Source organism: Prionailurus bengalensis, chromosome E3 (genome assembly GCF_016509475.1).
Source record: "Prionailurus bengalensis isolate Pbe53 chromosome E3, Fcat_Pben_1.1_paternal_pri, whole genome shotgun sequence".
In the NCBI taxonomy this organism is placed as follows: Eukaryota; Metazoa; Chordata; class Mammalia; order Carnivora; family Felidae; genus Prionailurus; species Prionailurus bengalensis.
The window spans coordinates 36,286,510-36,310,149 of NC_057357.1; the positions used below are offsets into that span (position 1 = coordinate 36,286,510).

General features: G+C 40.7%; 1 protein-coding gene across 23 annotated transcripts in view; it reads right to left on the reverse strand.

The window, feature by feature from the left end:
* Nucleotides 1–23,640, reverse strand: part of RBFOX1 (RNA binding fox-1 homolog 1) — a 1,791,866-nt gene that overhangs the window by 972,865 nt on the left and 795,361 nt on the right. The gene's annotated exons all lie outside the window — the stretch shown is intronic.

Below are 23,640 nucleotides of genomic sequence, written 5' to 3' on the forward strand. Positions count from 1 at the left end.
GCTGAAGCAAATAAAGGGTTTGGAGACTCTGCTATCTGTTTCCTTTCAGAATGCCAGAAGTCCTCTATAAACACGAGTGTGTGGAATGAGAGGTCATCTTTTGAAAGCTATAATAAAACATGATTGTAACAGAACATGTGACAGGCTGCTTAGCAGAACAGCCGCCTGACAGTGGCTCAGCTGGAGCAAGACTCCGGGGGATGGGTGTGGGGGAGGAAAAACAAAAGCACCAGGAATTCTGTCTGCTGGATATTGTGTCCATCGACCCTATAATTAGTGTTAAGGAAAATTCGTCTTTGAGAGGACAAAAAAATGATCGGAGTCAGTGACCCACAAACTTGTGTGGTGGGTCCTATAAGGGAGATGAGAAAAATGAGACTAGAGAACCCATGGATGGGACTCCCAAACTCCTTCCCCGACTTGTTCTAATGCCCCAGCAATGACATCCAGATCCCCTCTATGTGGGCTATGGTGAAGATGATGATATATAATAACATTTCACATACACTCACATTAGTGAGTTCTGTTCAATACAGTACCTGCATTACCCTATTCACTGAAATTGACTGACACTTTGTAACACTTATTTAAGCACTTACCATATGCCAGGTACTGTTCTAGTTATCTTATGAGCATTAACTCATTAATGTTTGCAGCCCTATAAGCTAAGGGCTCTTGTTTCCTACCTTGCACAAGTGTAGAAGTGAGAGCTGTGGTAAGTTAAAGCATCAAGACAACCTAGTGAGGAGATGAGCAGCTAGGATTTGAACGTGTGCAGTCTGGCTCTATGGCTCCAACCCTTAATCACACCACCATATGCATAGTATTAGTGACCTTGCTAGGAGATATTATAAACGGAATGTATGTGCCTCACCCCAAAACTCACAAATTAAAATCCTAACCCCTCTGGGGCACCTGGATGGTTCAGTTGGTAGAGCATGCTACTCTTGGGCTTGGGGTCATGAGCGTGAGCCTTATGCTGGGCATAGAGAATACATTAAAAAAAGATTTAAAAATAGTAAAATAAAATAAATTAAAAAATCAAATCCTAACCCCTCATGTGATGGTATTAGGAGGTGGGGCATTTGGGTGGTAATTAACTCATGAGGTTTGAGCTTATATTAAAAGGTTCCGGAAAGTTCCTTTGACCATTCCACCACATGAGAACACAGTGAGAAGACATGAAGCATGAACCAGAAAGTGGGCTCTCACTGGACATCAAATCTGCCTGTGCCTTGGATCCTAAGACTTTCAGCCTCCAGAACTATGAGAAATATATTTATCAGTCATAAGTCACCCAGTTTATGGTATTCTTGTTATAGCAGCCAAAACGGATTAAGACAAAAAGTACTGTGTTTATCACCAGCTGTGGAGGAATGAGCTGAGTCTCTGCAGGTGATAAATGGCAGGAGTCTCCCTGCCTGCATGAGCTTGGGGGTTCCTAACCACTATGTTCTCTATCTGCCTCATCAGCACATATACCTCTTTGGTCTGTTGCTTAGTGTGTGTGTGTGTGTGTGTGTGTGTGTGTGTGTGTGTGTGTGAATGCTCCCTGTTCTTCTGAGGTATAGGGGATTCGAAGATAGATGGTGTATGTTCCCAGAGTACTTTCACCCGCAAAGGGGAAATAGGTTAGGATTGAAAAACAAGTGGGGATGATCTTCATTAGCTTGAACTCACTGGAGCCCAAGTTCTGTCTCTAGAAGAGGATGCTACTTCTATTCCCCTGGTCACAATTTTACAAATACACACACCCACTAAAGGCTCCCTGGCTGATTGGAAATTTAAAATGGATTCAATAAATGCAGATTTGCTTTATTTAAATTTGTGTAAAGCAGCAAGAACAGTGCCATCATCAATACTCATGTTCTGGAGGATGATTTGGAATGTGCTTTGATGTGAACACTGGCTTGGAAGAATAAAATTATTCAATACAAGGCCACGGCTAATGCCAAATGTGCATGTCAGCTTATTTGGAACAATGGACTGGCACAAAGAAAAACATTTAAAAGTATTCATCATCTCACCTCCCAGAGGGAACCACTGTTAACATTTTCAGGTGGGTTTTGTCAGTTTTCACTTTACACAGTGTGACTATATTTATAATAAATATAATCATACTTTATGATCTTTATGTCTTTATTGTGAATTTTTCTTTTGACACTAAATACTCTTAAAAACCATCATTTTGAGTGGACACATACTGTTGGATCATATGGATACATCTTAAATTATTTAGCAAGTTCTGTATGTTCACATTTAAGATGTTTCTCTATTTTTTGGTATTATGTTAATCCTGGAATAATCACCTTTGTACATAACCATCTGTTCTTCTCTGTTTATTTTCCAAGGATTTATTACTGGGAGATGACAAGAATATTGGTTTTATGATGTTGATTGCAGCATTACTTGTAAGAGCCAATAAATTAAAATTACCTAAATGTTTGTTAGTAGAAGTGTTAAATAAATCATATTCATACTCAGTATAAAATAACATGTAATCGTTTAAAATAGCACTATGTCTCCACACAAGACGAGATGTCTTAACATAAAGTTGAGTTTAAAAAGCTATGTGTGGTCTGATCACATTTAAAACTCCTACAAATTTAGGGACATAAAGAAGTGAAATGTATGAGTGTTTGCGTGAATGTGTACGTTATTTGTACATGTGTAGACACACCTGTAAAGATGCCTTCAGCCACAACAGAAAACCAAATCTGACCAACAATGATCATAAGCATAAAAATACGAAATATGTTTTTAAAATTCGAGGGAAAAAAAAGAAACAGCCCTTGGCTTTCTAAGCAACTCTCAGATTCAACAAGAACCCAACTTCTTTCAGACTTTCTATTCCACCATCCTGAGTCCAAGAGACTTTTGTTGTGAGGATTCACCTCATGGTACCATGATAGCCAGGGTGGCTCCAATCATCAATACCACATCCAAAGCAAGAAGCAGGCGATGGTCAGTGCCACAAAGGATGAGCTCCTTGTGTGGTCATTCCTTTTAAACTGGAAGAAAATTTGCCATACTCCTTCTGGACTACTTCTTAATGTCTCATTTGGCAGAACTGGGTCCCTAGGTGCAAAAGGAAGCTACAACTTTGAGGATCTGACTTTTCTAGGGGGATATGGGAGGCTAAGAAAGAGGAGGGGACACTGTGATGACATATACAACTGACAAACCTTACTGAAAAAACAAACAAACAAAAAAGTCTGAATGGGTATGTGCCAAAGTACTTCTCTGGCTATCCTTGGATGCGGGAATCTACATGAAGATTAGAGAACATTCCTTAATAATTTATAAACTTGTTAGGTTAAATTTTATACAGTTGGTGTAAACTCCTTTTGTAATTTTTCCACAGAAAGAAAAGAACACAGTATTCCTAGTTGGGTTATGATAACAAATGGTCACTGTAGAGGACAAAAAAATCAGATTTTTATCAAGTTGAAAAAAGGCTTTCCAGTAAGTCTCCCTTTTGAGAGTCTGTTCATTCAGAAAACTGGAGCAGTGACAAAGGTAGTAGCTGGTCATGCTTAATTCAAAGCTGGGTGTGTGTATATGTGTATGAACGTATTATGTATGTATGTATTTGCATCTATATCCATATTTGTCTATTTATGTATCACTGTAAGAACATACTAATATCAGCAATTCCCAAATGGAGGTGATTTTGCACACCAGGGTACACAGTGTGTGTCTGTCTATGTGTATACATATATATCCCAGGAGGACAAACACGTTTGCTTAGAGTCCAACTCAGATCTGTAACTCAAGAGACTCCATTAGAATCAGTTACGATTATGAGGGTCCAATTCACATATATACAACATATGAGGAAGTCCATTAAAAATCAAGTTATTTTTTTCTAGCTAGACCTTTTATTCTGAAGTTCCATCCTCATTAACTATTACCTGTCTCTTGTCACTGAGTTAATACTGATGCAAAGTGAAAAAGGCAGGAACACAAGAGTAATGCTCCTTCTTTGGTAGAACCAGAATTTTTTGCTAGGTGGAAGAATTAGTATCTTGACATATTTAAATTACTCACGTAGGCCATCACAAAGAGGCATCCTATGGTCAAAGTCAGTATGAGGTGTTTAGATGATTCAACGGGAACAGAGCAGTGTTTTCAACAAGTGATGCTGGGGCAAGTGGATATCCATGTGTGAAGTACAGAAGCCAACACTTATTTCACATGACATGCAAAAATGAATTCAAAATCGTTCATAAACCTAAGTGTTGAAGCAAATACTATATGACTCTCAGGAGAAAACATAGGGGGGTAAATCTTTCTGCCTTTGGGGTAGGCAATGAATTCTTAGATATGACACCAAAACAGCAAGCAGATAAAAGAAAAAAAAAAAGATTAAATGGACTACATAAAAAAAAATTTGTACTGCAAACAATTCTATCTAAAAAGTACAAATGCAATCTCACAGAATGGGAGAAAATACTTTCAAATCATATATGTGATAAGAAACTTTTATCTAGAATGTATAAAAACCCTTACAATCGAGTAACCAAAATCAATAATAAAAGACAACCTAGTTTTTAAAATGGATAACAGAGGGGCACCTGGGTGGCTCAATCTGTTGAGCATCCGACTTCGGCTTAGGTCATGATCTCGCGGTTCGTGAGTTCGAGCCCCGCGTCGGGCTCTGTGCTGACAGCTCAGAGCCTGGAGCCCCTTCAGATTCTGTGTCCACCTCCCCCCTCCGCCCCAACCCTGCTTGGGCTCTGTCTCTCTCTCTCTCTTTCAAAAATGAATAAACATTAAAAAAAAATTTTAAGGGGCGCCTGGGTGGCGCAGTCGGTTAGGCGTCCAACTTCAGCCAGGTCACGATCTCGCGGTCCGGGAGTTCGAGCTCCGCGTCGGGCTCTGGGCTGATGGCTCAGAGCCTGGAGCCTGTTTCCGATTCTGTGTCTCCCTCTCTCTCTGCCCCTCCCCCGTTCGTGCTCTGTCTCTCTCTGTCCCAAAAATAAATAAACGTTGAAAAAAAAAATTTAAAAAAAAAAATTTTAATGGATAACAGAGTTTCATACAAAAAAAGATACACAAGGGGGTATAGCTGAGTTGTGAGCATTTGATTGCAAAAAAAAGATAGACAAATAGCAAATAAATACATAAAAAGATGCTTAATGCCATTAGTCATCAAGGAAATGCAAATCAAAACCACAATGAGATGCTACTTCATACCCAGTCGAATGTCTAAAATCAAACAGACAGACAATAATAAGTGTTCATAAGGATGCAGAGAGGTTGCAGCCCTCAGACACTGATGGTGAGAGTATAAAATGGTGCAGCCACTTTGGAAAACAATTTGGCAATTCTTCAAAATGTTAAACACAAAATTCCTATGTAACTCAGAAATTCTACCCTTAGGTATATATTCAGGAGAAATGAAGCATGGCTACAGAAATTCTTTTACATGAATATCCATAGAAGTATTATGCATAATGGCCAAAAAGTGGAAAAAACCCAAATGTCTATCAACTAATAATGGACAAATGAAACGTGTCATGTTAATATAAGGGAATATTATTTGGCTACAGAAAAGGGAGAAAATTCTGATGCGTGCTATGTAACGTGGAACCTTCAAAACACTATGCTAATTTTAAAAAAAGACATAGAAGACCAAATATTGCATTTTTCTATATATATGAAATGCCCAAAATGGACAAATCAACAGGGACATAAATTAGAACGATGGTTGCTTAGGAATAGGTGTGGAATGGAGTGAGAAGAGATGATGAGTAACTACTAATGGATTTAAGACTTCATTCCAGAATGACAAAATATTCTACATTTAGCTGTATTGATGCTTGTCCAACTTTGTGAATATACTAAAAACCACTGAATTGTATACCTGAAATTTTTTCAATATTTATTTAAATTAAATAAATTGATATTTATTTAATTTAATTATTAAATTAAATAAATTAATTAAATTAAATAAATTAAATATTCTGACATAGAAAGTCAGAGCTGCCAGTCTCTGCCAGTCAGAAATTTTTTCAATATTTATTTAAATTAAATAAATTAATATCTATTTAATTTAATTATTAAATTAAATAAATTAATTAAATTAAATAAATTAAATATTCTGACACAGAAAGTCAGAGCACAAGCAGGGGAGGGGCAAAGAGAGAGGGAGACACAGATTCCAAAGCAGGCTCGAGGCTCTGAGCTGTTAGCACGGAGCCTGACACAGGACTCAAACCCACAAACCGTGAGGTCATGACCTGAGCCAATGTTGAATGCTTAACCGACTGAGCCACCCACGTGCCCCTGAATTGTATATTTAAAAATTTTTTTTTCAACGTTTTTTATTTATTTTTGGGACAGAGAGAGACAGAGCATGAACGGGGGAGGGGCAGAGAGAGAGGGAGACACAGAATCGGAAACAGACTCCAGGCTCCGAGCCATCAGCCCAGAGCCTGACGCGGGGCTCGAACTCACGGACCGCGAGATCGTGACCTGGCTGAAGTCGGATGCCCAACCGACTGCGCCACCCAGGCACCCCAAGTATATTTTAAATGAATGGCTTTTGTGAATACGAATACCGAATGATATGTGAATCTCAATAAAGAGGTTTAAAAAAACAGTGCAAAGATTTGTGTGCATGGACTCTGGAAGTTGTACAATGCACAACCTGAACATACTTAGTGGTCCTGGCCCTTTGATGTTGGCCCAAAGAGTTTAAAAAATGATTTAGTACCAATAATTAGAAAATAGAAGATATCACATTAAAATCTGGTTGTATTTGTTTTTCTTGGAAAATCAGAAGATCTGGCCCATGAGCCCTTCATCCTTACGTGTCAATAATCTGCTAGAACTCAGCAGCCTCTTCACCCAGAGCATTCACTGGCCAGTTTCCCACCAGTCTCTTTCGATACCAAACCTACAACGAGTAGTTGGCCATCATTCACAATCACACATGCATCCTTATATTTCTCATGAAATGGCTAAGGACAAGTGAGACATTTGATCTGGCCTCTCTGCCCAGGTCACTAAGTATGGCTACGGGGGCTGTTCCGGTGATTCATGAACTCCACATTTCTGCCTTCAGTTACCAGGCACCAAATCGTTGTTGTTTTTTTTTATTTGCTGACTGCACCTTCCCGGGCACTTTCTCTTCTCACTAGGCAAAGGATGTGCCTCTATCTGTTCTTGATAAGGCCCCATCATCCCTTATGAACTGCTTCTCCACTTCAGGGTGATGAGGACGCCTTCTGCGGGTACAGATGAACTCAAGTGTCCTCAAGCAGTCTCATGTTTCCTGGGTCGTTAATACATATTCAGTGCACACCGCACCATCAGGAGGAGGGAAGCCATAGTCTTCCCGTGAGCGAGACTGATCCTTAAGGCCAGACTAAACAAAAGCAGTGGGGTTGGGAGGAGTCTGCGATCCCAGTAAAAAGCTAGGCAATGGGAGACAAATACCTTAAGTGGTCCTGGACATTCATGGACTGTCTTCCTAATGTTGCCATACCTGACATATGTACACATCACCTGTCTTTTTATTTATTAACCAAGTACTCTTACTATGTGGTCCAGTGCTATTGAATGGTATGCCTTTGTAAAATAAAAAGATAAAATAAAATCTTACTTCTTTCAAACAATTCACTTTTCACATTTTTTTACTCAAACAAAATTAGACAAAGATAAAGGAGGATTCTTCTATTTCTACTATAAACTAACAAATAGAAATGCTATCATAAAGAGAAGGTAAGTATAAAAATAAAAACAACCCCAACAAAAACTTAGTTCTGGCAAGATCCCTTTGCCAGCCCAAGGCCTACCTCCCCCTTTGTTATAAGGAAGAGTGGAAAATCTCATTGAAGGTAAACTATAACCAAACAGAAAATTTCCTCTTAAGGTAATCAGGAGGCTTGGAGTGCCTGGGTGGCTCAGTTGGTTAAGCGGCTGACTCTTGATTTCGGCTCAGGTCATGATCTCATGGTTTGTGGGTTTGAGCCCCAGGTTGGGCTCTGTGCTGACAACATGGAGCCTGTTTAGGATTCTCTCTCTTTTTCTCTCTCTGCCCCTCCCCAGTTTGTGTGCACATGCTTGCTCTTTCTGTCTCTCTCAAAATAAATAAATAAACTTAAAAAAATCAGGAGGCTTATACAAAAAATGAAAGGCTTATCATTTCCTTGTTCTATGATTCCATATTATTTTAATTCTTTCTTTCACAGCCTAAACTCTTTGCAATGCCCCCTGGTAAACTCACAGTGCACATTAAGCAACACATTCGAGGGAAAACATAAAAATCCACTGGAGCAAGCGGAAGGATGCACGCAAAGGGGCGGGTCCTGCTGTCCATCCACAATCCCACCCTCAGGACACCCACAAGGGATAAGGCTACTTAGCATCTTGCCTTGGTGAGTGGGAGAACTGGAATTGCAATGTTAATGTCCAGGGTAAACTTGCCTACAGAATAAGCCCACAGACCTATTTCATCAGCCTGTGGAGCTCTGTGCACTTGTGTGTGTGTGCGCACATGCACACACACACTCAGACACTCACACACACACAGAGTCTTGCTCTGCGGACTATGAGCTTCAGGGCCAGAAAGATGTGGCAGATTCTGTCACTTAGTAGTTGAGCCTCAGTTTCCCCATATGTAAAGTAGGAATAAACATTCAACGTGGAGGTGAACTATAACGTGGATGTGAACGTATGCAACATCCAGCTGCTCAGGACCCTAGAGGGGAGCCTAATAATTGGTACCTGTTATTTTTCCAGTTCAATTTCCCTATATTGTAATATTTCAGAGCACCACTGGAGAAAGAACACAAAGGAAGAAAATTAGAGAGAGCCATTTGAAATACAGACTTAGGGAGAAGCTTTCTACCCTGTGACCTGTGGCATGTGATTAAACTCTGTGACTCTCCAATCTCATGCACGTGAAACAGTATAGGAAATGTTGTTATACAATTATTAACTACATAATTAGATAATAAGATGATTCTGAAATCACCCAGCACATAGTAGGTACCCAGGGAACGTGAGTTAATTCTGCACTTGCAGTTGAATCAGTTAGAAATATAAAAATCCAGTTTCACAAAGCAAATGTATTTTCCTGATCTAATTTTCCAAATCCCTTCAAAGGGATTTCTGGGTGGAGAGGCTGATCTGCTAGTCCTACCTTCGGGAGTATGCTTTGTTAGTGCATTTAAAATGTACCTCCTTCTTTATTTTGAATTGTAGACCCTACCTTCTAAGCAATTTTCAAGTTAAACAGAAGAAGACAAATTAAGGAAAGAAACTGAGCAGTAGAGGGAGCAGACATTACCAGAAACAGGTGGGTAAAGATTTTGGTGTCACGTGGCCCAGCAGCAAAGACCAAGATGGAAAGAGGAGTCATTTCTCTCAACTGATGGAAGCAGGTAGGGCAGTCCCAATGCAAACATAGCCAGTGCTCTCAGCCGCACTGTCACAAATTCAGATGGAGAGAGTCTTTCCTGTTCTTTGCTGAAGGAGCTCTACGTAGTGTGTTGAACACACAGTTCCTTCAGTGATAATGCATTGATTACATACTATACAGAGTACCCACTCTGAAATAAAGATATCCCACTGCAATCACGATACTTACTACTTTACCATTATTTCCACCCAAGTATTCGTGCAGCAATCCAATGTTGGCTAGATCTATGGTTGTGACAGGTCTGCACCTGCCAAGCTCATCGAGGTTGAGATGTATGCACATGTATCAGTTACTGACCCAGAGAATAAATGGGGAGCGCACTGCTCCCTGTACTAGTGGCCAAGAGCAAACTCTCAGCCCTGCATCTTACCTGCTATGGCGGGCTGAGTGGTCCCCTAATCCCTGGAACCTATGAATATGTTATGTACGGCAAAGGGAAGTCACATATAACTAAGGTTAAAGAATCTAAAGTAGGGAGATTACAATGGATTATATCTAACCTAATCGCACCCTTAAAGGGAATATTCTCTGGCAATAGGTAAGGCATGAGAAGGGCTTGACTCATCACTGCTAGCTTTGAAGGCAGAGGGAGCCACAAGCCATGAAATGTGGGTAACCTCTAGCAGCTGACAATAATCACTGGCCAAAAGCCAGCAAGGAATCAGGGACTTCAGTCCCCCAAAACACAAAGAATTGAATTTTGCCAATAACCTGAATGAACCTGCAAGCAGATTCTCTTTCAGAGGGTCCCAAGTTCCCAGACCAGCTGATACCTTCATATCAGTCTTGGGAGACACAGAGCAGAGAATCCACCCAAACAAACCAGTGCCCAGACTTCTGACCCACAGAACCATAAAATAATAAGTTTGTCATTGTGCCTTTAACCCACTAAACTTGGGGCATTTACTACAATAGAAATAGCCATCGAATACAACTATGTTTATAACACTGGCTCATAGACCAGAAAAGGTTTGCAAGTAGGTTTTACCAATCTTCTGTTTAAAAAAGAAAAAAAGGGGGGGGGGATAACTAAAAAAAAAATTGGTGTTTTTCATGTAGAGAGGGTAGTTTGGTATAAAGAAGTCAACTCTCCTTTCAAGGCTAAGTACAGTCCTTTACTCTGTGGTGATATCCTTTCTAATTTTTTGACCTTAAATTGTCTTCCGTTTTATGACATTATGATGCAGCAGATGATTGTCTCTATCAGGAAAGACAAAATTATACTAGTTCTATTTATGCTTTTTGGTTCCCTTTTGCATTTTTATTTATTTACAAATTTTATTTACCTGTGAAATCCTGAAGTCTGAGACCCACTGCTGTCACCAACTAGACCCTAATACCTGACTGACCATTACTGTCCACCTGCTTATAATCACCAGCCTCTGTCCCACATTTTTCCTTATGCTCTTCTTTCCAGCTTATCTCTTAACTCAAGCAAATGGAAAGCAAAAGCACCTCTCAAGCAACAACAACTGCCCAGACAAGACCTCAAGTCAGCTCAGACTACCCAGACAGTTGGAGCACAACCCCCGACTCCCGCCCGTGCAGATGGACCTGGAATAACCTCTAGAATGACCGATGTTTACCTTTACCTCATTTACCTAAAATCCACACAAGGAGAAGCACAGGCCTCACAGAAGCACAGGATACGTAATGTCTGTATAGACATGTTTCCTTAAGGCGTATCCACGATCTTATGTCCATCTCTACATATGACAAGGACCTCCTCTTTAAATAATCATCCTAACTCTAAATAAAAGGAACCTATTCACCCTTGCTTGAGGAATCATGGCTTTGGAAGTCATTCCCCATGATCTTCTTTTTGCTGAATATAAAGTTTACCTTGTGCGATAACTCCTCCTCGTGGATTTGTGACTCACCAAGGAGGAAACTTACATTAGTTTGGTTACAGTGCCACACATCGAACACTTTCATCTTTGAAGCCAGCAGTTGCACAAATGACAACCCAAGGGACACAAGAAACAGTGACCAATCATTTGGGGCACTTGTATACTAACTTGTCCATAACCTTCATCCTTCTGTTTAGGAAAATGGGTAGACCTGATTCTACAAAATAGATATTTCCTCAAAATTATGGCTCCAGAGCATTTTGGATTTTGTTTGAGAGCATGTGCACTTATGCGTATGGGTCTGTGTGTTGGTATAAGGGTAGTCATACCTCAAAGTAAAAGATAAGATTGCTCTGCCATCAAAATGCTATACATTCATTCATTCATTCCCTCATTTATTCATTCAACACATATTTATGGGGTACCTACTATGTGCGAGGAACTGTACTAGGTCATGGGAATTAATGATGAACCAAAGTAAAGTCCTTTCATGGAAGTTAAAATCTCATAAGGAAGACAAAAATCAATGATTTAATCTCACAAATATATGCCAAACCAAAACTGTCATCAATGCTAGAAAAAAGAGCACCTGCAGCCATGAGACATCTCATTGTGGGGTTTCATGTGGTCTGGCTAGAGTGTCAGAGATGACTTCTCTGAGAAAATTATGGCGTAGCAAGAATCTAAAGAGCGAGGGAGCCAACTAGGCAAAGCAGTGAAGACAAGTGTTGTTTGCAAATACAATAATCCTTATGTAAATGCACACACACACACATTCTGAAGAGGAGAGTCAGTGTATCCATTTTTTTTTTTTTTTATGTGGAGCTATCTGTGCCAAAAGAGGAGAAAAGACCTGAACTACTAGCCTGGAAACCTGGCTTCCATTCTCAGTGTTTTAGTATAAATGTGTCTGGTTTTGGTTTCCTCGCTTCTGAAATCTTATAGCGGGGCTCTACGAATTAGAAACCCTCTTTAACGTCCTCAAAATCCCCACACTTCTGAATCATCATCGTCATGCAGAGAAAAGATGAGCTGATACAAATAATGATGATGATGAACGGCAACAACTGATGGTACACTTACTCCGTGACAAGACACAGTGTAAATATTTTCCATCCATTAGCTCATTTAAGCCTCATAACAACCCATGAGATACATCTGTGTGGCAGTGACTGGCATGGCTCAGTATCACTGTGAATTCTCAGCGTCCAAACACATGGGAGGAGTGTAATTCCTGACCCTCCGTGGTAGCAGTACCATGTGAGCCAGTGAGTTGTGAGCAGAATTACTGTGTGCCACTTCTTGGCTGAGCATGAATTTTGGCACAATACCCTCCAGAAAACTCTTACCCCACCGTTAATGTGACCAGCAGTAATTTAGGTGGTGGCTATTTCATAAGTCTGAGTCCTACAGTATAACTGACAAGGAACATAGCCCATGTAGTTGATGAAAAATAACTTCGGTTATTTGAAGCTACTGAACTATGGGGTTGATTGTCACTGAAACATATCCTAGAGCTTACCCTGTGTAGCACACAATTATATTCAAGTGCTTATTTTTTCTAAGATGTTTTTTAAAGTTTATTTAAGTAGAGGTGCCCTGGTGGCCCAGTCAGTTAAGCGTCCGACTTCAGCTCAGGTCATGATCTCGTGGTCCATGGGTTTGAGCTCCACATCAGGCTCTGTGCCAACAGCTCAGAGTCTGGAGCCTGCTTCAGATTCTGTCGCCCTCTCTCTCTGCCCCTCTCCCACTCATGCTCTATTTCTCTCTTTCTCAAAATAGACATTAAAAAAAAGTTTATTTAAGCAATCTCTGTACCTAACACGGGGCTCGAACTCATGACCCCAAGTTCAAGAGCCACACGCTCTACAACTGAGCCAGCCAGGTGCCCCTTTATCTGATTCTTACACATGCCAAAACCACATTCAGAGAGGCTGCATAACTTCCCAAGGTAATGAAAATGATTAAGTGGCAGGGCCCACACTGGGACTCACAGGTTCTTTCATCTAATCATTACACCAAGCTAAATGTGCGGATGCATGACCCACTGTGCCACGGGTTACTTCTTAGAGTTGTGTGATTCTTGCCATAAAAATGCACCCAACAGTATGGCATACATATTCCTCCATCATGGAACAAATGAGAGCACTAAATCAAATACAACCATCCCAAGCCCCTTTGAAGATAGCTAAGAGGAAGTTGAGGAAATTTACACCTGCAGACACTTCCCCTTCCCATTCTCTAGAAAGTTTCCTGGTATGCATGTAAATATCCTCTGAATTCAGAGATGAAGAGGCCTCCAGCTAGGCACAATAAAGCCAATTTAGCTTCTTAAACTGAAACTGCTTTGTGAAATAATCCTGTAGAACTCTCCACTAAATGAGTTAGAAACTAGTTGCATGGGGCTTTCATTGAATTTACTTGTGAGAGCTATATAAAGGACAATTGTCTCTGAACCAGGTACATCAAATACAGGCCTGCTACTGGGTAAAAGCTTGGAATGCTACACCACCTACACACACAAAGAAAATTAGCTTTTGATTGAAAGGAAGCACTATTGAAAAACCCCAGGGGAGGAAAAAGAAACAACACAAATGAATGACACCTACAGGCAAATCCAATGGTTGAGGCCATTTGACTAAGGACTTTCTTAGTCTGAAAGGGAGAGAAAAGAACAATTTCTGAGATCATGAAAGATAATCGAACCAAATCAAAGGAAAAGTAGTCACTCTTGAAATTCTAAACAAGGAGAGTTTAAATATGCCACGTGGACATAAAATAAAAGTTCTCCACACTTCTTTCTGAGTATTTAATGCTGGTAAAAAAAAAAAATGGCAACAAGTACTCAACCCTTTCTTCTCTTGACTGTCATTATTCCAGTCGTCTCTTTTCTCCTTCCTTTTCTTTCTTTATTTAAAGATCCTCAGCCAAGACATAGGGCTACTTCTTAGTCTTCCAAACACTGTTTTTAAAAAAAGGGCATAAGTTGTAACCTCAGTCATTACTGAGATTTTTCTCCATACTCATGATGTAGCTACAGGTAGATTTGTATCATTCTTGCCCAGTACCGTCAAAGTGTGTTCTCTTTTCTGGCAGCGGTATTACAACTGGGTGTCATGGTTCTGCTGAAGGGGATACAGCAAATATTTGGTTTGATTTTTTTTTTAATGTAAATAAAATCAAAGAATTAGAAATAGACTATTTCATTACTATCAGCCTACTAACCAATTCACATAAGGATCTTTAATGGGTGAACAGTTGAAGAAGAGGATATTTAAGTAGTCATGTGAGAGGTAAGGGAGACGATTCATTTTCAGAAATACCAAATAAAAGCTGTGCAGTCTAGTTAACAGTGGGTTTACAACCTATTGGAAATATGTACAGCCCCTTCCCCTCCCCCCCCCCCACAAACAATGGGGTCCCAAACCCTTAGACACTTCACTTCCTAGTTCTTCTTCCCCTCTCCATTTCGTGGGCTTATTTACATGGGCTTTGCAATGAGCATGCACCAAAGAACAAAGGGAGGAGGGACTGAAAGTCTCTGCGTCACCTCAGGGAATGTACATTTGTTCCAATCAGCCTACGTTTTGCTTTCACGTGGGCATAGGTGACATGTGGATAAGGATGTAAACTCTGTGGTACTCAGCCAATGAGGAACCAGGAGAGGGACTTCTATGCTAGGAGATAAACTGTCTGCTGTAACTGCCCTGAATGTCCCTGTCCATCAGACACCAGCTCTTGGAAGAATGTTGATCAAAGCCTTGCTTCACTGTGCTCACAGTCTCGGGGTCCCTCCTTTGATTGGGTTGATGGGTTTATTTCTAACAGTCTCAAAGGATAGGCACACAGATTGTTTCCTAACCACTGGACTAGTTTATCCTGGGGAAATCTGCCAGTTACCAAGTGATCAACTTTACTGTCATCAACAGTGGGGCGACATGACATGAATTACTTCCAGATGAGATGCAGTGGAATACAGCCAGCATCATCCATGTAGTGCTCATGAAAAAATGGCGAAGCTGAATCTAAACATATAAATCCTGATTTTTTAAAAAATATTCTGCAAGGAAATAGTCCAGGATTGTTCAGAAATGTCAATATGATAGAAAGATTAAGAAAAAATTGGTAGGGGTACTTTTCTATATCAAAGGTGAGAGAGAGAGAAGACAAATGTAATGCATATATTCCTTAACTGTATCTTGGATTACAATAATAATAATTGTATCATGGCTATGTAAGAAAATACCCTTGTTTTTAAGAAATGTATGGTGAAGTCTTTAGGCATGAAGTATCCATGGCACCTGCAATTTTTAAATAGTGCAAAATATATAGTAGGGAGGGAATAAGAAGAGAAGGTCAGTGTCACAGAATGTTAACAATGAGTCTGGGTGAATGGCATATGGGTCTCCACTATACTTTAAATTTTTCTGCAGGTTTGAATGTTAAAAGTTTAGAAATAGGGGCACCTGGCTGGCTCAGGCAGTGGAGTATGCAGCTCTGGATCTTGGGGTCATGAGTTCAAGACCCATGTTGAGTACAGAGATTATTTTTTTTTAAAGTTTGGAAAGAAAAAATACTTTTTCCTTAAAAATCATTTTTATAGTTTCTACATTAAAAGCTTGTATTATAGTAAACTTCTAGGTTTTGCTTGTTTCTTGTAACATTAAGACTCTGAAGAAACCTTTTCCTCTTTCCCTACGATCAGTTCATATGGTTATGAAGAGTCTCATGTAAAACCCTGCTTCTTAAGATGGGTGAACACCTCAGGTCTGGCCAGGACTTATCTTGCACCACTGAAATTTGGTTCTCTTTGCCACCAGGTTCCTGAGCTGATGGAATGTAAGTTTGCACCTGTTGGTAGCAATCTTGCTATTTCTAGGAAACAGCCTAAGAATACAGCCAATACAGAGGAATGTATAATTGTGGGAGCACATACTCCTGGCAACATCCCCTCTTGTATCTTGATTCAGCCTTACTCCCAACCTGCTATATATCTAGATGTTTCAATAACATAAGACAATATTTCTTTTTTTTTTTTAGTCAATTCAAGGTGGATGTATGTCATTTACCACCAAAAAGGTACCTGATTAATAGAAAGAGTAAAAGGAAGTCACAGAGGTGTGATACACAAAATTATGACACATTGGAGATCACTACTGGGTTAATCTATAGTGCTGGTTTAACTCATGTATGGGCATTTTAAAATAAATGCTTCTTGCATTATTGCTGCATAATAAAGAATACCCTTGAGAATGGAGGGTGGTCTGTTAAAGAAAGTTGTTGTTCTCACATTTACCTTTCTGAGTATATTGGGGTTTTCCTAATACTGTCCACTGAACACACATACAGCTGCTTACAGCTGCCATTATCACCTGATTTTAAATGTTTAAATATATCATAACAGACTCATTGCTTTAAACAATGGGGGTATAAGCAGACGTTACAAATTCCCAAGTGAAATATAAATATTTGCTATCAAATATGGCTAATACCTGTTTTACATATTGTAGTATATAATTTCACGTGTTGGGGAAAATGTATCCCACTGTGTTAAAAGTGAAAGCCTATAGTTTGAAGCTATCTGTAGACACTTTAATTAGAAGAGAAAGAATTATAGACAACCTCCACTGCAGGATAGGTCTACAATACTCACAAATACCTATTTTATACAACTTCCCCTGAAATTCTCAGCATCAGTGTACAGACTTCTACCCGAATTGTCAGAGCATCAGATAAAAAAAAAAAAATCTACATTAGTTTTACAGTGATGGCCAGCAAGGGTGGTTTTGCTCCCTTTGAACTGCAGCAAAGAGATGCATGATTATACGAGCACACATTGATCATTGTGAGCATTCACCATTGTTTACTGCATTATTCTTGCACAGAAAAAGTTTGCATCTTTGATCTAACATAGCACAATCAAAGGAGTGGAAATGCCCCATGCAGACTATTGTGGGGAATTAAAGAGACCTCAAAGTCACAAAGGCAAGAGCCTTCCAAAACATGTCAAGATGAAAAATGGGGCTTGAAACACTTATTTTAAGTGTAACATGGGGGGGGGGGGTCTATGATTCCATTCAAAAGGGATATGGAATACAAGTCAGTCAACCTTAGAATTAAAATTGAAATAAAGTCAAAGTCAATGTCAAGCAAGAAAAAGAAGATTCCAAAGTTTTCAAAAGCGTGAAGGAGCTCCTCATGTAGCAACGTGTGTAGTTTAAATGCTGAATGACTGCACTGTAAAAATATTTTTTCCTTAGTAAATGTGTGATGATAAAGGTGTCCTCTTCTCTAAGATAGGATACATGATGACTAAGGGAGGTGTTTAGGAAAAACAACCCAGATGATGCTAGAATAACGTGGCACTGCCATAGAATTTTTTTTTTCTCCTTTGCAGGAGAAAGGCTACCATTAAGGTTCTGACCATTGTGAATATTTAAGGCATCTGGAGTCTCTCCCTTCTAAGAGGCAGAAATGACGAGTACAGAGCCATCATCAGGTGTCACTCTGCTTAGGAATCCTGTTTGTTGGCCCTTTTGCTTGAGCCTAAGTACTTGATTCCACTTTAAGTGAGGCAGAGGGAAGTTACCATACTTATCAACACAGTGCATAATCCTTGCCTCAGGAAGGGAGATAATGACCAAACATCCTCCTTTGTTGTTAAAGCTAAAGCCCCACAGGTGGGGGATCTGCTGGAGGCTGCAAGCAAAACCTTTCTGATTTGCCTGGACCCCTTAGGGATCAACACTAGACCATCCCAGCCAGGGAGGGGAAGGATTCTCACCTTCCAGCTTCAGGTAGGGGCCTGGGAGTAATGAGGGTGCTCTATTTTATTTTTATTATTTTTATTTTATTTTTTTTACTTTTTAAGGTTTCTTTATTTTGAGAGAGACAGAGACAGCATAAGCAGGGGAAGGGTACAGAGAGAGGGAGAGAGAGAGAATCCCAAGCAGGCTCTAAACTGTGAGTGCAGAGCCTGATGCAGGGCTCAAACTCACAAAACCATGATTTCATGACCTGAGCCAAAATCAAGAGTCCGAGTCGGATGCTTAACAGATTGAGCCACCCAGGCACCCTGGGGGTGTTCTATTTTAAAAGGAAGTAAGAGGAAACAGAAGAATAAGGCTTCTTGTTGCCCTCACATACATGTCTCATTGAAGTCAAAATAATGGATGTGTGGTTTGATCACATTCAGAATGCCACCTTTGCTGGGCCAAAAACTCCCATCTCACAAGATTGTTGTTATGGTCTATTGAGAAAATAGATGTGATTACACTGGGCACAATGCCTGCCCCACAGTAGGAACACCCAACACATAAAAGGAAGACAAGACTTAGTTATGTTTCCTTCTGAACAATCTTTCAGTATTTGTGATTTATTCACTTAAAAAAAAAAAAAGGCCCTAAACTCAGGAATCCCAAGTTTAAAAAAAAAAAAATCATTGGTGTTTTTATTTTAAGTTTATAGCTTTCTCGTTTACCAACTGGACTGACAGTGATACAATCGCCTTTCTTTACAAACAAGTGCAGCCAAACTCATTAGCCTTTAACATTTTCCAATCTGATTATTTGTAGATTCCCCTACTTTTCAATGAGTAAATAAAACAAGCTGGGAATGAAACATTTATTTTGGCATCACACCAACCTAATTAAACTGCAGTTTCATTAGGCTGTAGCAGGCTGCTGAAAAATAATGTAATTGACCTATTAAAAGTTACTACTTTGGTTCAGTTTTCTGAGCTGCCAGAAATTACACTGTGATTTAAAATGCCTAGTTACCTTGACAAAACCAGCCAGAGAGCACAGAAGAGTTACAAAGAATGGAAAGAATCCAATTAGAAAGGAAGCAGGTAACAAGATGCTCTCCCCAATCACAATTACTTGGAGGAAAGCAATAAAATGTAAAATGGAAGCTAATCAAGTTCTAGTTATTTCCTCCATTGACTAAATGTTGTTCATACCATGGGAGCAAGTGTGAGATGCTCTCCCAAAACTTAGCAGTAAGATGGTTTAATGAGCCAACAATGCTTTATTATTCTACTTGTTTGGTATCAGCAGGCCCACTGCTGGAGGCATCCACCCTTTCCCAGTCTCAGACCAGGAGTTTGAGTGCAGTTAAGCAGGCCTCACACAGCTTTCCAAGCGCAGGGCCACACAGCCCTCCAACCACACCCTGGTAAGCCCTCTGGCTGACTGAGGCAGCATAGCCCAGGATGACCAGCCTGCTGATGAGAAAGACCAAGGAGACCAGCTTCACCAGGAAGGCGGGAGTCACCCCACCCGCCTTGTGGAAGGCCGAGGGGAAGCTGAGCAGGCCGGCCCCCAGCGCAGATTTCAAGAGGATGAAGATAGCGCCCGGCGAGGACAGAGAGGGGCTGGTGGCCGCGGGAACTGGCTTCTCCTCGAGGCCTGGGCTGCCAGCCATCGGTCCTTCCATGGCCCCAAAACCCAACTTCAAGGTCAGATAGTTGTCAGCCATCAGGGACAGGGCTCAGGCTCGCACCAGCTGGTTCAGCGGCATTTCTTGGGCCCCACTGGTGGAAGAAGGAAGGTTCTAGCGGTGTGAGTGCTCCAAGCCACCCAATCAGAGTATCGCATATTCTGACCACAGTGACTGATTCCTTTCAGGACCAATCAGAACTTTTCATGGGTCTTCTACTAGAATGACCAGGAGAGGAAATGTCTATTGTCCGGCTGGTGTTCTGAGTGGAGAATACCTGTCTCTGTTGGTAGCCATCTGCCATCTTGGAGGGAGAACTCACCTGACAATGGAGGCAACTCCGAAGAGAGGCAGGGTGAGGATGAGTGGCAGACAGACCAAAAACAATCTATAACAATAGTCCTTCTGATGCCATATTTTTACCAATATTCCCTGCATGCTTGGAATGCATCTCTGTACTAGGCGGAGGCCATCTTAGAATTTATGGATGAGTTCCACTGCTTCCTTCACCAGATGCCCTTCTTAGCACTACTCTGATCACCTCGTTCACTTGTTCATTCATATGTCCACTCATTTAGTATGTTTTACTTCCCCAGTGCATTTCAGGCCCTTTGCTAATCATAGAGGAAATAGAAAATGACGCACACATTCCAAAATGTTACAAAGCTTGGATTTGACTGGTTATTAGTAAGATAATCATGTGTATTAATACAGAATTACATGGTGCTGTAGGAGCATTTGAGGGAAGGTCTAATTTAATGTAGGACTGTGTAAATCAGGGAAGGTGTCTTTGATGAGGTGACAGGGATACGGGGATGTGAAGAATGAGACATGGCCAGATACTGAATGGGAAGACAGCAGGATAGAGTAGTGCTCCTGGCAGAGAAGCAGAATGCAACAGAAGATCAGTTAGAACATTCTTAAGAGGGGTAGAGTGACATGAGGTGAGGCTGGAGAGCAGCAGCAGATCCTACAAATTTGGGGAGAAAGGGGATGACTACATTCTAAATGCCAAGAGAAGACATTAGAAATTGTTATCACCCCACCATCAATACATAATCTCTCTCTGGTGATGGCATTTTGCTGGTTCATGTGTGGTACTTCTTTAAGGATACCCTGAAACAACTAGAGGTGTTTTGAGAAGTGACTATTCTGACAGTTGGGCAAATATTGGCCTAAGATGTCACAATTTAAGTATTACAATGAATTTCATAATCCATGATTGGGGATGTCCGGGATTGATGGGTTTAGGACTTTTTACCCACCTGACTCTATCAGTAGCATTAGACCTCTGAGTTCCAAGGGCATTCAAATTGAAAGAAAAAAAAATTACTAGTTCGAACATTTCAAGTAGCAAAGTCAAAATTAATAGCTGCTTAATTATATTTCTCCAAAATGCAGTATTATGTCATCATCACTAATTGTTAGATTTAGGATTCACAAATATTTTATGACATTGGAAGACAAATTGTATGCTGTTTTTTGCCTCTTATAAGAATTTCCAACTGCATGGGACAAATGCTGAGAAACAGTAGCCAGTCATAAATTACTGAGTTAATTCACTTTCATAGCAAGAATGTAAAAAACTCTTTCAAACTTATGCTGTATTAAAATTGTGTTATACATCAAATTTGGGTGCACTGGGGTGCCTGGGTGGCTGAGTCAGTTAAGCATCTGACTTCGGCTCATCATTAGATTGATGCGTTTGAGCCCCGCGTCAGGCTCTGTGCTGACAGCTCAGAGCCTGGAGCCTGCTTTGGATTCTGTGTCTCCCTCTCTCTCTGCCTCTCCCCTGCTTACACCCTGTCTTTCTCTCAAATAGTAATAATAGTATTTAAAAAGAAATATAAACTTGGGAGCACTTTAATTAATAGCTTATATCAAGTTTTCTCAACCTTGATATTTTGGGCCAGATAATTCTTTGTGGTGAAAAGGGCTGTCTTGGGCCTTACAGGATGCCTAGCAGCATCCCTGGCCTTTACCCACTAGATACCAGTAGCAACACCTCCCCTCCCTCCCCCAAGTTGTGTGACAACCAAAAATATCTCCAAACATTGACAAATGTCCCAGGGTTGGGGCAGGGGGGAAGGTGTGCAAAAATACCTCCGTTGAGAATGATTGGCTTTTATGAATGTCTGGGGCAAAATAAACCCTTGAAATATCTCTGACTGTGTCAGATATATAATCCACAATTGCATCCTGGAGGGACATAACACCAAAGTCAAGAATCTGGGACACATACCCAATTTTTACAAAGTTTGAGAGTCTCCGGTAAAAACCTACCTTTAGTTCCAGGTGACCTCTATAAACCCAGCTGAGAGTCCCTCATTAATGAGCTAACCAGGACACATGAGGGAGGCCTCATCAGCAGCCAGGGAATCAATAGGTCACCTGTTTATGAGAAGGCCGTGTAGTATTTTCATAGAGAGGCAACAAGACTGAAATGGGAAGATCGATATCTGCCTTCTGCAAGGGAAGGGCCTGTCCCTAATCAGCACTTGCCCGTTGTTTGCTTCACCTCCGCTAGACCGTCAGGGAACATGGCAGAGCTCTGAGGGGAAAGGGCGAGCCTTCTTTCCCAAAGTAGCAGTCCACATGACCAGGGGAGGGAGTTCTGTGCCAACTGCCAAGATCGAAACACCAAGACAAACAGTCCACAAGGACGCTCATAAATAACCACCAGCTCTCTGCCAAAGAGGAAGGCAAGAGTATTGGGTATGTGTTTGACAAGGGTCCTCAGGAAAGCAAAGGGATAGCTCCTGGGCAGGAGATAAATTCTAATGCACGGCTAGACTTTGCAACCCACCAAAGGGACAGCTTCTGGAAACACCGACAGAAGAGGCTTCATGAGGGATGGGCACGGTACATAGACCACTGCACTTTCAGGCTATAGCTTTGAATTAATCAGCATGCCGCGGAAGGTAGGGGTAAAGGAGGGGAGGAAAAAGAAAATGAGGCTGGAGAAACATTTGCGGCATCCTTCTAAAATCAGATTATGTCTAAAATCAGACACTCTACATCAAAAGCAAAACATACTCTTTAAATACTGCCTATGCGATGATCACCTCTAGAGAAAAAAAAAGGCAAAAACCCAGATGAGATGCCCAGGGGACTATGGCTCTGTTCATTTTAATTCTCTTCCATTAAGAATTCAATTCCATTCAGGCATCAGTGAAGACTGCGTGTTTGGAAGCACATAGGCTTTGGGTGTAACAAAACATGGGTTTGAACTCAGCTCTAGTACTGAATCAGCTGTGTGGGTCCAGGGTACTCAGCAAACCTCACTAAGACTCCACTGGTCTTGTCATGTCACTAGAATGCAATGAGGAGTATCCTCATTACATTCTAGTGCAAGGAGGTAGTCCCTACCTCCTAAGTCTGTTTGGGTTTACTTTATTGATGTTTATATATTTGGGGTGACTTTATACATCTCACTACAAATATTTAGTAAAGAGAGGTCCCTCAGTACTGTCCTTATTACTCACCCTTCCTGTGACATTTCTGGTTTGGAGGGATTGAGAAAACACGTAGTTATTTCTTTGTCTTTATTTGAATCATTATGAATGGGACCATAAGGGATTATGTCTCAGGGAGCTTTTAATCTTGCATGATGTTTATTACTGTGACTTTGCCTATCGGTGTGGCTTAATGCTCAACTATTCACTGACCACATAATTAGGAGGTAGCATTCCTCTCCAGAAAATTGGCATCGCTGGATTGTGACTCAAAATTACCTGAAAATAGTTATCAACAAGCGAAGCAAATCAAATTTGTGATGACAAATTCAAACAATGTAATTCCATAGCAGGTAGACATGTCCACAAACCTTCACATAGAATTTGTGCTCTAAAGAGGAGTGAGGGTGATGAGTTTGGCAAAAAACATTAAAAGATACTGAGGTAGGGGCACCTGGGTGGC